This window comes from Sus scrofa, chromosome 8 (genome assembly GCF_054392235.1).
Source record: "Sus scrofa isolate SSC_HxYL_T2T_F1_AM1 chromosome 8, Sscrofa_HxYL_maternal_Yorkshire_Landrace_v2.0, whole genome shotgun sequence".
In the NCBI taxonomy this organism is placed as follows: Eukaryota; Metazoa; Chordata; class Mammalia; order Artiodactyla; family Suidae; genus Sus; species Sus scrofa.
In genome coordinates, this window is record NC_139390.1 from 102,972,863 (window position 1) to 102,987,968 (window position 15,106).

General features: G+C 37.9%; 2 protein-coding genes across 6 annotated transcripts in view; one reads left to right on the plus strand and one right to left on the minus strand.

Moving 5' to 3' along the window:
• Window positions 1-15,106, minus strand: part of LOC146400960 (uncharacterized) — a 285,838-nt gene that overhangs the window by 185,338 nt on the left and 85,394 nt on the right. The gene's annotated exons all lie outside the window — the stretch shown is intronic.
• Window positions 13,317-15,106, plus strand: part of MFSD8 (major facilitator superfamily domain containing 8) — a 449,919-nt gene continuing 448,129 nt past the window's right edge. Inside the window, exon 1 of the mRNA XM_084972957.1 lies at window positions 13,317-13,373. The gene's annotated coding sequence lies outside the window, so the exon portion shown is untranslated. The remainder of the gene's footprint in view (window positions 13,374-15,106) is intronic.

The window sequence follows — 15,106 nt, forward strand, 5'->3', positions numbered from 1 at the left end:
ACATTCTTGATGGAAATGTAAAATGGTGAAGCCACCATGGAAAACAGTATGTAGGTTCCTTAAAAAACTAAAAATAGAGTTACCACATGATCCAGCAATCCTACACCTGGGCATATATCCAAAAAAGATTAAAATTCTCATTTGAAAAGATACATGCATCCCAATATTCATAGCAGCACTATTTACAATAGCAAAGACATGGAAGCAACCTAAATGTCTATCAACAGATGAATGGATAAAGAAGATGTGGTGTATATATATACAATGGACTACGACTGATCCATAAAAAAGAATAAAAGCCAGAAGAAATGGATAATTCTTAGAAAAGTACAATCCTCCAAGACTAAGCCAAGAAGAAACAGAAAAGATGAACAGGCCAATCACAAGTACTGAAATTGAAACTATGATTTAAAAACTTCCAACAAACCAAAGTCCAGGACCAGATGGCTTCACAGACAAATTCCATCAAAAATTTAGAGAAGAGGAGTTCCTGTTGTGGCACAGCGGAAACGAATCCAACTAGGAACCATGAAGTTCCAGGTTCAATACCTGGCCTCGCTCAATTTGTTAAGGATCCAGTGTTGGCGTGAGCTGTGGTGTGGGCTGCAGACATGGCTCAGGTCTGGTGCTGCTGTGACTGTGGTGTGGGTCAACGGCTACAGCTCCAATTCAACCCCTAGCCTGGGAAACTCCATAGGCTGCAGATGCAGCCCTGAAAAGACAAATAAATAAATAAATAAATTCAGAGAAGAGTTAATACCTATCCTTATGAAACTTTTCCAAAAAATAGCAGACAAAGGAACACTGCCAAACTCATTTGAGTGAGGCCTCCTTCACCCTAATACCAAAAACAGACTAAGATACCACAAAAAAAGAAAATTACAGGCCAATATCAATGATGAACATAGATGCAAAAATCCTCAACAAAATATTAGCAAACCAAATCCAACAAAAGGATTGTACACCATGATCAAGTGGAATTTATCCCAGGGATGCAAGGATTTTTTGATATCTGCAAATCAATCAGTGTGATACACCACATTAAAAAACTGAAGAAGAAAAACCATATGAAGAGGAGTTCCCATCGTGGCACAGTGGAAACAAGTCCGACTAGGAACCAGGAGGTTGCAGGTTCGATCCCTGGCCTTGCTCAGTGGGTTAAGGATCCGGCATTGTGATGAGCTGTGGTGTAGGTTGCAGACACAGCTCAGATCTGGCGTTGCTGTGGCTGTGGTGTAGGTTGGTGGCTGTGGTGTAGGCTGGCAGTTGTAGCTCCAATTAGACTCCTAGCCTGGGAACCTCCACATGCTGTGGGTGCAGCCCTAAAAAGACAAAAGACCAAAAAACAAAAACAAAAACAAAAAACAAACATATGATCCTCTCAAATAGATGCAGAAAAAGCTCTTGACAAAATCCAGTACCAATTTCTGATAAAAAACCCTCCAGAAAGTGAGCATAGAGGGAAGCTATCTCAACATAATAAAGGCCATATATAACAAACCCAGAGCTAACATCATTCTCAATGGTGAAAAGCTGAAAGAATTCCTGCTAAGATCAGGAACAAGACAAGGATGTGTGCTCTCACCAAAACTATTCCACATAGTTTTGGAAGTCCTAGCCACAGCATCAGAAGAAAAAAAAAGAAATAAAAGGAATCCAAATTGGAAAGGAAGAAGTAAAACTATCACTGTTTGCAGAAGACATGATACTATGCCTAGAAAATCCCAAAGACACCACCAGAAAACTGTTAGTGTTCATCAATGAATTTGGCAAAGTCACAGGATACAAAATTAATACATGGAAATCAACGGCATTTCTATACACTAACAATGAAAGATCAGAAAGAGAAATTAGGGAAACCATCTTAATTACCATTGCATCAAAAAGAATAAAATACCTAGGAATAAACCTACCTAAAGAGACAAACATCTGTACCCTGAAAATTATAAAATGCTGATGAAAGAAATCAAAGATGATACAACCAGAAGGAAAGATACACTGTGCTCTTGCAATGAAGGATCAATATTGTCAAAATGACTACACTACCCAAGGCAATCTACAGATTCAATGCACTCCCTATCAAATTACCAATGGTATTTTTCACAGAACTAGAACAAAATATTTCAAGTTTGTTTGGAAGCACAGAAGATCCAGAATAGCCAAAGCCAACCTAAGAAAGAAAAATGAGATGGAGGAATCAGGCTTCCTGACCTCAGACTATATTACAAAGCTACAGTCATAAAAAGAGTATAGTACTGGCACAAAAACAGAAATATAGATCAGTGGAACAGGATAGAAAGCCCAGAATTAAAACTACACACCTACTGTCAACTAATCTAGGATGAAGTAGGTAAGAGTATACAATGTAGAAAAGACAGTCCCTTCAATAAGTGGTGCTGGGAAAACTGAACAGCCACATGTAAAAGAATGAAATTAGAACACCTCCTAACACCGTACACAAAATAAACTCAAAATGGATTAAAGACCTAAATGTAAGACTGGATACTATAAAACTCTTAGGGGAAAACATAGGCCAAAAACTCTCTAACATAAACCATAGCAACATCTTATCAGATCCACCTCCTAGAGTAATAAAAATACAAACTAAAATGAACAAATGGGACCTTTTAATTTAACTTAAAAGTTTTAGCACAGCAAAGGAAACCCTAAACAAAACAAAAAGACAACCCACAGGATGGGAGAAAATAATTGCAAATGAAGCAACTGAAAAGGATTAATCTCCAAAATATGCAAACACCTTCTGTAGCTCAATCAAACCAATTGAAAAATGGGCAGACAATCTAAATAGACATTTCTCCAAAGAAGACATACAGATGGCCAAAAATTCATGAAAAGATGCTCAACATCACTAATTATTAGAGAAATACAAATCAAAACTACTATGAGGTAACACCTTATACCAGTCAGAATGGCCATCATCAAAAAGTCTACAAATAATAAATGCTGGAGAGGGTGAGGAGAAAAGGGGACTCTCTTACACTGTTTGTGGGTGTGCAAATCCATGAGACCACTATGGAAAACAGTATGGAAGTTCCTCAAAAAAAAAATTCTAGAAATATAACTACCATACAACCCAGCAATCCCAATCCTGGGCATCCATTCAGAGAAAAACCATAATTTGAAAAGATGCATGCACCCCAATGTTCACTGAAGCACTAATTACAATAGCCAAGACAGGGAAGCAACCTAAATGTCCATCAATAGAGGAATAGATGAAGAATATGGCATAGCAGAAATGAATCTGACTAGTATTCATGAGGATGTGGATTCAACCCCTGGCCTCACCCAGTGGATTAAGGATCTGGCATTGCCATGAGCTGTGGTATAGGTCACAGACACAGCTTGGATACAACATTTCTGTGGCTGTGGTATAGACCAGCAGCTGCAGCTCCACTTCAGGCCATAGCATGGGAACCTTCATATGCTGCAGATGTGCCCCTCCCAAAAAAAGATGTGGTACATATATACAATGGAATACTACTCAGCCATAAAAAAGAATGAAATACTGCCATTTGCAGCAACATGGTTGGATGTAGAAACTATTATACTAAGTGAAGTTAGACAGTGAAAGACAAATATCATATGGTATTACGCATATGTGGAATCTTTTTTAAAAAGGATACAAATGAACTTATTTTCAGATAGAAACAGACTCATAGACTTTGAAAAACTTTTGTTTACCAAAGGGGACAGGTGGAGGGGGTGGGAGAGGTAGACTAGGGGTTTGGGACTCGCGTATGGACACTGCGGTATATGGAATGATTGATAAAAGGGGACCTGCTGTATAGCACAGAGAACCCTACCCAGTATTCTGTGATAATCTATACAGGAAAAGAATCAGAGAGAATGGATATGTATATATGTATGACTGGGTCAATTTGTTGTACAGCGGGAATTATCACAGCCTTGTAAATTACTTATACTTAAATAAAACTTTAAAAATTCATTTAAAAAAAAGAACAGACATGAGTAATGGTGAATCAGAAGATAAAAACAAGCTGCAGTATTTCCTAGTGCCTATACCATAAAATGTGAATCACCTGAGATCCAATTATTGAGAATATGCTGGAAGTAGGGGTATTTTGGAATAAAAAGGAACAAAGCCTAAAAGGTAACAGTAAAATATTAAGGTTATATGTCAATTATATCTTAATAAGGTTGGGAAAAATTAGGGAATGCAGAAACAAAGCAAAAACAAATACCTTCTTTAATGGATATAATAAACAAAGCTGTCATATTTACTCTCTGTTCTTACTCTTCCTACCACTTATGCTAAATGGACATAACCAAGAGGAGGACATCTAAGGCAAAGGCAGCCAATGCATGGGCTTGTCTGTAATCAGCGACCTTGGATATGAGTAAAATAGATGAGTTTGGCCAATCGGATTCCTCCCTTAGGAATCTGAACCAAAAGATTCTAGGAAAGTTTTCAGTTAGCAGTAGGACAATATCAGGAGATGCCATGATGTAGGGAAGTCTGGACTCCCTAATATGGGCCACGTTCAAGCTTCAGTTATAAGGGAGTCAGGCAATAAAAAAAAAAAGGTAGAGGCAACATTCAAAAGGAATGTTTTGATTGTACGGCCCAAGAGAGGAGGAAGATGGAGGCAAGAGTGGCCTTGATTCATGACAACTTTCCTTTAGATCCAACTATAATTTGATTTTTGTCTTTGGATTTCTCTGAAGTCTCTCTGAAACCTAAGGTTTCTTATAACTGAAAGAGCCCTAAGCAAAACAATACTCCCTAAGGTTAGTATACTTCTGGCCAATTTTCTAGACCTAATTTATTTGCAAGAACTGGTACTCTAAATAAAGGCCTTTGGTTAATCAAGAAAACAATTTGCTGTAAAGGAAATTGGTTCTGCTATTTATGAATCTTGGGTAATTCACTTATCTCCCAAGCCTTACTTTTCTCATCTATAAAAAAACAAATATACTCTGTTTTTACAGAATAACAATAATATGTATACAGCACTTGGCCCCTGGCAGTCAAAACTTGGTAGTTGCCATCTTCTTCAAAATAAAATCTAAGACTTGTTCAAAGCTTTTCCACTCTCTTTATTTAATGTGATTCACTCTATAGCCCTGAAGAGATAAGCAGGGCAAGGGTTACTGTGCCCATTTTGCAGATGGCTTTATGAAGATCCATACTCCCCAAAACCAGAGAGCTGGCAAGTGAAAAAACATAGATTTGAATATAAGGCTTATGACTGACAGACAATTTGTATTTTTCACCAGATAGCCTCTCCTTTCAACAAAGTCCAGAGAGTACATTCACGGATTAGGGAAAAAACTGCAAACAAGACACTGAAAAATTATGGAGAGAAGGGTCCTGATTAACCCTCAGTTCAAGAGAAAAATTGTTCCATTAAAATTCACTTTTCCTGGGCATTCCTGACTTGAGATTTTATAGTTCTTTGAAATATCACAAAATAAAATGTACACATATATGACTTCATGAGATAATGAAACAGTGGTACTTTTTAGGGTAGAGAAATAGAAATTCACTACATTAAACAATCTCAGAAGAATTACATTAGAGACCAAGACCAGTGCAAGTAAATGCAGAAGAGGAGGGAGAAGGGGAGGGAAGAAATTATTTCTGGCACACCTAATTATTACAGAAACTCACCTCCTAATCCCCAGAGTAATTCACACTTTCATAGATCAGTATGACAAATTACTTTTTTAGATTTTAGTAAAATAATCCTGAAAGTTTCTGATTTAGATTGTAACAAACTTTATATTCGTTACAATGGCAAGTCTAAATAAAAGTTAGTTGCTAAATCTAAGTTTCTGAAGTTTCCCTTTTATGTAAAATAAGAAAGGTTTTCACTATTGTATATATTTACCTTTTAATGATTTGAATAGCTAAAATATTAAGGCCATAGACATGTCCTAGTATAGACCATCCCAGAGGGGCAAAATTTCCACTTCATGAGGCTTCTGTTTGGCACCTGGAACATTGTTAATACACAATACAAACTAAGCATTGCTCCCTATTCATTCTTTCTGGTAGTCTTGACAGCAAGAGCCAGGTCAGATGAGATAAAGCACATAGGACTCTCATCTAACTGCTCTAGGGCCTCAGGTTGATGACACAACCTCTAGCTAGAGCTAAATTTCTAAGATCTATAAACTCTCTCTCTGAGCTACTTCTTCAAATTAAAACTAATGAGAACATCAGATGGCTGAATTGCCTCATGAGTCCAATCAATGTTCATTAAGCTCTGAATATCTTGTATGACCCCGAAGCCTAGAGTGAGTATAGTCTTGGTGTTAGGAGCTTGAGCTTTGGCATTTATGAGCTGTGTAGCCCTAGAAAAGTAATCTAGGAGTTCCCGATGTGGCACAGCAGAAACAAACCCAACTAGTATCAATGAGGATGTGGGTTCAATTCCTGGCCTCATTCAGTGAGTTAAGGATCCAGCACTGCTGTGAGCTGTGATGTATAGGTCACAGACACGGCTTGGATCTGGCATTGCTGTAGCTGTGGTGTAGGCTGCCAGCTATAGCTCCAGTTTGACCCCTAGTCTGGGAACTTCCATATGCTGAGAGTTTGGCCTTAGAAAGCAAAAAAAAAAAAAAGTAACCCAATCTCTCTGTACTTTAATTTACCTAACTATAAAATGCAATAATACTCACCTCATAGTATAGTTGGGAGGATTAAATGAGTTAATGAGTTCAATAAACATTAAATGAACACTTAACGCCTACAACACTAAGTTCTCAATAATTGTTAGCTGCTCTTACTATCATCTTCCAACCATCCAACATTCCCTAATATGGGCAAACAAAGTCTATGGAAACACCTGCAACCTGGGAAAAAAGATAAAGGTCAAATGTGCTTAAAGATCAAGGACAGGAAAGTACGGCACAATACATTTCTTGCTGCAGCTGAGCTAAGGTGAGCCTCACACTCTTCCATGGTTGGCCTGCATCAGCAGCCTCTGCTGGCAGAATGACTGGCAGAGTGTGGGTGGACCAGGAGAAATTCATCTCTACCACTGATCAAAGAGCCTGGCCCTGCATTCTCTGCTGTCCTGCATCAGAGCACAATGGACTTGATACACTGCTAACAGGTTTTAAGAGTTGAGAGGTTGGGAGAAAGAACTTAGGGCATAATGGAAGAGCTGGCATTCAGGGTATCTCTGTAAAGTGTTCTTAAGCCACTTTTTGAGGGCAGGTAGGAATAAAGCTTGGGGAGAAGTGAGCAGAGCCTTCCAGATGGAAGGATAGATGTGTGTGCTCCTGGGCATGAAGTTTGCAAAAGCCAACATGGAAGAAGACCTCTAGTGTGCCAGGAAGAGAAAGCATAAAATAAAGTGTAGCCACAGGTACAGCCAATAATAATCAGGGAAGATTTTTGCCTATATTGCCAATTTCCAGAAAAATATTCTCTGTAACTGGGTGTGCTTTATTGTCAAGTTAACTACCTTTTAGGATTATATTTAGACTTTCTTTTTCTTTTCTTAGAAAACCTCAAATGACTGTGACTTCCACAGAATCTTTAAGCAGGTCACAATAACTAGGAAGGCCTTTTTCCTTTCAAATACACCCCCAAAACTCTAGATTTCAGAAAACTAGATGCCTCATTCTCCTGGGAGGACAGAATGGCATATTCGACCTGCCCCACTCCCATCTCCCTCCACTTTACTTAAGGGCTCTCAGTTCACTGTTCAGTAAAAGGAAGGCGTATTTTCTTAGAATGAAACCAATTCTCCAGTAAAAGAAAGCTGAGTGAGAATTTCTAAATGTTAGAGACTTCTCATAGACATCAGGGCATTTTATATCACTTGAGAGAGATAATCAAGGGGATTGCAGGGATATTACTATAGAAAAAAACAATGACATTTAAGACTACAAACCCCACTAGCTTCCTTATATAGCAACCAACAAGTGATGCTCAACACCTCAATACCTGCCGTCATGGCCCAGTAGTTAGATATGAACCTCAACTTTCAATCACAGAACTCTTTCATCCATGCTGCTCATATAGAAAAGAGAAAAATAATGGAAAATTCTCTAGGGAGAATTTCTTTCTTTCTTTTTTTTTGTCTTTTTGTCTTTTTAGGGCCGCACCCATGGCATATGGAGTTTCCCAGGCCAGGGGTCAAATCGGAGCTGTAGCTGCTGGCCACAGCCACAGCTGTGCCAGATCCTTAACCCACTGAGCAAGGCCAGGGATTGAACCCGAAACTTCATGGTTACTAGTTGGGTTTGTTAACCACTGAGCCATGATGAGAACTCCTCTTTTTCTTCTTTAAAGTTCATCATGGAGTTCAGGGAGAACCAGGAAATAATATTCTAATTAGGAAGCAGTTATCCTCACTGGGACAGGCACTTCTAACCATCTCTTTTCACAAGCTATCAACATATGCTTTACATATTGTGAAATCATGGTTTCCCAGAATCTTCATCTGATTCTCGACCCCTTTTCCAATCAAGGGAAATGTTGCCAGACATTTTCACTGAATGTCACTTTCATCAAAAAGACCCTGATTAAGAATTTTAGAATCTTGAACTGGAAAACTTTCCAGGATAGTGATTGTACTCCAGGGTTTCAAAGGTGTAAAACTGAGAGTAAGAGAAAGAATCACAGTGGATAATCTGTAAGATAGCTCCTATTAGTTACCCATTCCCCTGAAATTCTGGCTTTACTGCTTCCCCATGAACTTACTGCTGAGACCCTATTAGCATTCCAGCAAGGGTCAAGGGATTTAGGACAGTATAATACAGAGAAAAGTAGATGATTCCAAGTCTCCAAGCCCAAGAGAAAAAGAGAATGGGGTAGATGATATAGGCAAAAGGTTCATTTTTGAAGGGAAGAGGATGGAGTTGGGCTGAGAGGCAGTTAGAAATATGAGACTGGAAAGAAGACGTGAAATCTAGTTTCAAAGATAGAGTTACAGCAAAAGCCACGACATAAACTCCCCTAGGACAAAAATAAGTAGCAACAATACAAGTTAGCATGTGCATCCATGAACAAAAATACACATACTTATAGGTTCAAGGCCTGACTTTTCGGTGTAATCAGGAGTAGGAGGGGCAGAAAAAGAAAAAAGAAAATGATATAATGAAGATAGCCTTAAGAGGCAGGAGGAAAAACTCCAAGATGTTCTAAAAACAAAGAGAATATTTCACTCTGGGACAAACACAGAGAGAGGGAGAAGGAGAGAGAGGGAGGGAAGGGAGGGAGGGAACGAACTGGTGTTACAGTATCAATATCGTACAAAAGAAAATTCATCCTTCCAGGTAAGAGATTGCTATATAAAGATCAAATTCAACTTACAAGTAAGATACAGAAGTTCTTAAGTGGTACTGCAATGAATAACACAGCCTCAAAATAAATAAAGCAATAATTGAGAGAACTTCAAGGAAAATAAACACTTTAACATCATGGTGAGAGCTTTTTACACCCTTTATTTAGTAAATGATAATCTAAAAGATCAGTAATTATAAATATTAAATATAAATAAATATATAAATATATATAATATTATATATAATATGTTAAATATAAATATTATAAAAATATCTCTAATGATTGTTAACTATCAACTTCTAAATTCTTTCATAATGGTCTTTAATATTACCTCACTTATCTTCCTCCTATGAAACTCTCCAACATGAAATGTGAACTCTGGTCAAGCTAGTTCACTAAACATACCTTCATAGTTTCACTCCTATTCTATCTGTAGACTATGTCCCCTAGCTGAGATGTTCATTCCTCTTCCTAGATTTTTTTTTTCCTGCAATTTTGAGGGAGGCTGAAGCAAGGCTGGTAAAAACAGATTTCTAGATCATAAGGATGGAGGAGGCAAAAAGGTAGGTGGGCCTCAAACATAACACCATTCCTTAAGTTCCACTGAAAAGTTGTATTTATTTCTAAATCTTCCTCTGGTTAGAGGCCAATCATCCCAAGCAGGGTCCAAAGACTCAGCTTAGAACAGACTTGGGAGTGTAATCTTTGTGAAGTATGGAAAACAAGAAGGATCAGAGGTCAACTGTGTCTCCCTTTCAGGAGAAAGCTGGTGGTCCATCAAACCACCTGAAGCTGGGTAGATGAAACAGAGGAGGACTAGAGTGTCTGGGATATCAAGCTAAAATGTGACAAACAAGGGGGAAGCCAGAAAATAACCTGGGGGTACCAGTGACTGAATGAGGAACAGATTAATGAGAAGCCAAGATAGAAGTTGAGTCTGATGTGGACTGAGTAGAATCAGTTACATCATGAAGTTTTAGGACTGGACTCTTGATCCCATGAAAAAGCCATGGAATGACTCAATATTTTGGAATAGACACATGATATTCTGCCTCTTCTGACAGGTAAGCCTTTCTCATGATTTAAGTACACTTTGAACCCAAGGCATAAGGAAAGAGGAGTATTGTTTCCCTTTCTCCCTCCTATAGTTGTAATGCACCTGAAGTAGTCAGTATTTATAAAGCAACAAGTCATGATAAAGATAATGCTGTCTGCAACTTCCCCTAAGGGCAAGAAAAGCAGAAGAGTCAATCACCTTCCTGTACCAGCTTGTGGTACTAGTCCTATTATCACTGTCAACAGTTTATGAAAAAATATAAATAATTCAAAGCCAGTGTCAGATGATAGCTTTAATAAACTAATAATTTTACAGCATGAAAGCCATGTTGTTTGCTCATATTACTAGCTGTCTCAAATGAAAACAACAACAATAATATACCCAGATGTAAGATATATCATTAAATAGAAATTATGAAACCCACGTAATGTCAAAAAACGCCCTTTTCCAAATAATCATAAAGCTCTGAAAATCAAGGAGCCCCAGGGTATCTCCACCTGGGGATACTGTCTAAGAAGAAGATGTTTAATAAATCATGCTGCTTTCTCTATGCTAATCATAGAGAGTCCTGCCCTCTCATAGCCTCAGAAGAGACCACGAAGACAAATTCATTCAGGCATAGGTTGAAACTGCTATCAGCATAGGCAACTGGAAGAAGGCTATTGAAAGGGGTTTTAACTCCTTTATATGGGTCTTAGCAATGATTCTGTGGATTTGACACCAAAGGAAAGGCAACAAAAGCAAAAATAAACAAGTGGGGCTAGAGTAAATAAAAAGCTTTGGCACACCAAAAGAAATCAACACAACAAAAAGACTGAAAATCAATTATCTAATAAGGGGTTAACATAAAAAATATATAAAGAACTCATACAACCCAACACCAAAAAAAAAAATATTTTTAAATGAGCAGAGGATCTGAATAAACATTTTTCCGTAAGACATAAAAACGGCAAACATGTACACAAAAAGTGCTCAACATCACTAATCATCAGGGCAATGCAAATCAAAACTACAATGAGGTAGCACTTCAAACCTGTCAGAATGGCTATTAACAAAAAGACAAGAAATAACAAGTGTTGGCAACATGTGGAGAAATGGAACCCTTGTGCACTGCTGGTGGGAATGTAAATGGGTTCAGCTGCTATGGAAAACAGTATAGAGCGTTTTCTAAAAATTAAAAACAGAACTACCATATGATCTAATAATCCTACTTCTGGGTATATAGCTGAAGAAAACAAAACAAAAAACTAATTCAAAAAGATAACATGCACCTCTATGCTTATTGCAGCATTATTCACAATAGCCAAGACATGGAAACAATCTGTGTCCATCAATGGATAAATGCGTAAAGAAAATGTCATATATATACAATGGAATGTTATTCAGCCATGAGAAAGAAGAAAAACTGCCATTTGTGACAAGGTGGATGAACTTTAAGAGCATTATACTAGGTGAAATAAGTCAGATAGAGAAAGACAAATATTGCCCTGTATCATTTATGTGCAATACCTTAAGGAAAAAAAGCCAAACTCATAGAAATGGAGAGTATAAAAATGGTTGCCAGAAAAGTGGTTAGCGTGTGGAATTGTTTGAAATAGGGAGAAACTGGTAAAAGGGTATAAACTTTCAGCTATAAGATGCATAAGGTCTGAGGATCTAATGTAAAACATGGTGATTATAGTTGATAATATACTGTATTATATAACTGAAATTTGCTCAGAAAGTCGAATGTAAATGTTCTTACCAAAAAAAAAGGTTAAATATGTGAGGTGCTGGATGTGCTAATTAACTCAATGTGAGAGTTTCTTCACAACGTATATGTGAAGAACACAATGTACACTTTTCTTTTTTTTTTTTTTTTTGGCTGCTCCCTTGGCATATGGAAGTTTCCAAGCCAGGGATCAAATCTGAGCCACAGCTACAACCCATGCCACAGCTGCGGCAATGCCAGATCCTAAACCTACTATTCCGGCCTAGGGATTGAACCCATGCTGCCATAGAGACAAGGCTAGAGTGTTAACCCACTGAACTATAGCAGGAACTTCCAACACGATGTACAATTTAAATATCTTATAATTTTATTTAAAAATTGTATAACAATCGAGAAAGAAAAAGACGAAGTTTAAGCTCTCTAGAGAACATTCTAACGCTAAGTCTCTACTTTTTTGGATTACTACGAAAGCTCAATTGAAAAAAAACAAAAACAGCAACATCAAGTAGTAGTGATACCAGCAACACTGGGAATAACAGCAGCTGCTAAAGGAGGGGTTTTCCCATACTGGGACTGATGAAGAGGGGGATGGTTCACATGCCATTGAGGAAACAGAGGATAAGGCCCAACAGTGAGGACAACGATTTTCACTTGGGTTCCACCTGAGAATAAGACTTAGCACCAAACTCCACATTATAATGGACTTTCTGTTCTGTCAGGGTTCCCAAGCTACTCAAAGAAATGATTCTACAGCGACACTTGAAGGGCTCCCAAGGTCTAAGACGGAGGTCCAGGTTGTTTCTTGGTTTAATGCAAGCGTTCCACTTTCTTTATGCCAGGCTCTATGTTGTTTTGTAATTTACATTGTGTAATTTACACAATGAAATGCTGTCTGCTCAAAGGGGAAGATCATTAGAGGGTTTGCAGGAGCCCCTCAAATGCTCCATTCATTTTTAATGGGGCACTTGACATCCTGCAAAGTTCACACATATGAGGAAGAGAGTGCACAGCATGAATTGGAAAAAAATCCACTGACTATTCCTCCAGGAGGATGCTGATAACATGAGGTGACTAGTACACGACATGTTTTATAGGACAGCTTTGTAAATGGTCATGCCCTTCAGCACAAAAGAAAATTAAAACATAATCATAATCCCAGTACCAGTGTTACCACTGGGTGGCATTCTTTGTGATTAAATATATATCACATTGTTTCCAGGCCTGTTAGGGTAAAAACTGTTGAATTCAAAATGGCAATTTATGGACTTCTCATGTGGCTCACAACATAACTACTTGGCGTGGCTTCTACAGTGGCTGTGGCTTGACCCCAAAGTGGCAATTTACTTTGAGTTTTGAAAATAAAAGATGTTCCAAAAAACTGTTTTTTAATTAACACCTTATTTTCAGTTAGAAGTCTTTACAATAAACATTGAGGAAGTGTCCAAATAGCTTCCCAACACTAGTTTCATGATGTTGAGTATTGTTCAAGATAAATAGGACATTTGGTAAATATTTTGAAATCTATTTTTTACAGTTTCAATTTACTGTCAAAAAATCTAAGATACAAAAAGTCAGGTTTACAGGAAAGATAAATTGGAGAAGAGAATGTTATTTACATTTTCTTCACGATTCACCACAAGATTCCTTTATAGTATACCCCTGTGATAAAATGACAACTCTCAAGTCGGTTCCTGCTACTGTGTGCTTTGGGTAATTTTCTTCTGTCAACATCTGAGGGGTCAAAGAGAAGGGTTTTATTTCTCTTTCAAAAAGTAAATCATTCCCAGCCTCCTCTCTCTGCCAGGCTACACATTTGAGATCACATCCAAAAGTCTGATGCCAGTAGGCCACCAATCTTTGCACCCTATTTAAGGAAGGGTGTCCATTGTTATTTCTCCACAACTTTAATTCTCCCTTTCTCAGCTTTATCTAAAAACCATTCACCAGCATTTCGGAGGCCCTATGGCAAGACTTTCATAGTCCTGGCCTCTCACTCTCTTCCCAATTGAGTCTATACCTCATGGAAAGAAAATGGGTACTTGAGTCTGAATTCCAATTCTGACTCCAACATTTAGTAACTAAATGACTACAATATTCTGCAGCTTCAGTTTTCCCATTGATAATGGGGGCAGTAATGCCCAATTCATTGGAGAGTAGGAAGATTAATTAAATGTTGATAAAGCATCCAGGCCTGGGCCTGTCACATGACAGATGCTTAATGAAATAGCTTTCATAATGACAGCTATTATCCTGGGTGTTTCCTTTTTTCTTTCTTTTGTGTGTTTTTTTGTTTGTTTGTTTTTCTTTTGTCCTTTTGCTTTTAATGTTCTTCCCATAGGTTCTCAGTTGGTCCAGAGTTCCTCCCCCTTAACCTGAATTTTTCCCCTGTAAACACCTTATCTCTTACTTTTCCTCCTTACCAGCAAGCTCAGTAGATCAGCGTTCCCAGGCAACTTTCAGGATCAAGTCTATGGTTCTTCAGAAGCAAGGTTTGCAGGTTTAAAAAAAAGTTCTATGCAATATTCTATGCAATATTTGTCCCTATACTGAGCTTAGAAAGAAAGGAGACAGGAATAAAGGTACCTAAAATGTATGGAGTGTCTATTTGTACAAGGCACTGTGCTAAGTATTTCACAACCATTATGTTATTTAATCTTCATAACTACCCTCATTAAATGAGTATTGTTAACCTCACTTTGTGGTTTAAAAAAAAAGAAAAACAACTGAGATTCCAAGAGGTCAAGTGACTTCCCAAAGGCATAAAGCTAGTAAGTAGCAGAGCCAATATAAATCTAAGACTGCCTCACTGTTAATGGTACAGAAAGCTTTATAAAAGTATAAAACATAATAAAATGTGTTCTTCTGGTTGGCTTAAATACTTTACCTGGTACTTGAATCACTGGAGGTGAAAGACCCACATGTAAATGGGAATAAGATAACCCTGACACCTTCAGCACCTGGGTGGTTGCAACTGCTCTCAAGTTGCAGGAAGTCTTAGGGACTAGTCTAATGCATTTTTCATTTCAAGGTTTCCAGAAAGCCCCTAATCACC